Consider the following 1,093-nt stretch of genomic DNA (forward strand, 5'->3'; position numbering starts at 1 on the left):
ACTGCTGCACTTCAGTTTTAAGGAGAAATGAACATCTTGCCATTGGAGAATAGTCAATGTTTTGAGGCATTCTCTTAGCATCTGAGTGACCACACCCTTAGTTACTCTCTACAATAAACTCACAGGTTGGTTTTCTAAACCTAGTTATCATTTTCCTTTTTCAAATGGGAAATTTGAAGAAATAAGGATGCACATGTATTCATCTGTGGAAACATATTAACATTTTAATGGCATTATCATATTCTCTGCTATTAATATTTTGTTGATATCGTCACCAATTTATTTGTATTTTTTAAAACTCCACTTTATTGCAGTACGATTGACATATAAAGAGCTGTACATATTTAATGCATACAACTTGATGAGTTCAGGAATAAGTATGCACCCTTGAAACTATCAACACCATCGAGGCTATAGATATATGTATCACCTTCTAAAGCTTCCTCACACCCTTTCATCCTTTTATTGTTTGTTTGTTTGTTTGTGGTAGGAGCACAACATAAGATCTAACCATTTAGAAAATTTTAGGCATGAAGTACATGTATTGTTAGCTCTAGGCACTATGCCGTACAGTATATCTCCACAACTTACATATTTTGCATAACAGAAGTGTTGTGCCCTTTGTTTTGACCATCACCTTCCCATTTGCCCCTCCTCCCACCACTCTACTCTCTGCTTCTAGTTTATTTTATATTTCATGTATAAGTGATATCATGCAGTATTTGTCATTCTGTATCTGTCTTATTTCACTCAGCATAATGTCTGTGTTCCAGATACATTTGTGTTGTCACAAACGGCAGTATTTCCTTTTTTTGTTTAAAGATGAATAATGTTCTATGTACGTATATACTACATATTTTATCTATTTATCTCTCTATGGACATTAAAGTTATTCCCATATCTTGGCTATTATTAATAATTATGGCCTGGTGCATGAAATTCATGCACAGTGTGTGTGGGGGGGATCCCTCAGCCGAGCCTGCACCCTCTCCAATCAGGGACCCCTAGGAGAATGTCCTACTGCCAGTTTAGGCCCAATCCCACATCCCTCTTGCAATCTGGGATCGCTGGCTCCTAACCACTCACCTGTCTA

This window comes from Myotis lucifugus, unplaced genomic scaffold (genome assembly GCF_000147115.1).
Source record: "Myotis lucifugus unplaced genomic scaffold, Myoluc2.0 scaffold_401, whole genome shotgun sequence".
Classification (NCBI taxonomy): domain Eukaryota; kingdom Metazoa; phylum Chordata; class Mammalia; order Chiroptera; family Vespertilionidae; genus Myotis; species Myotis lucifugus.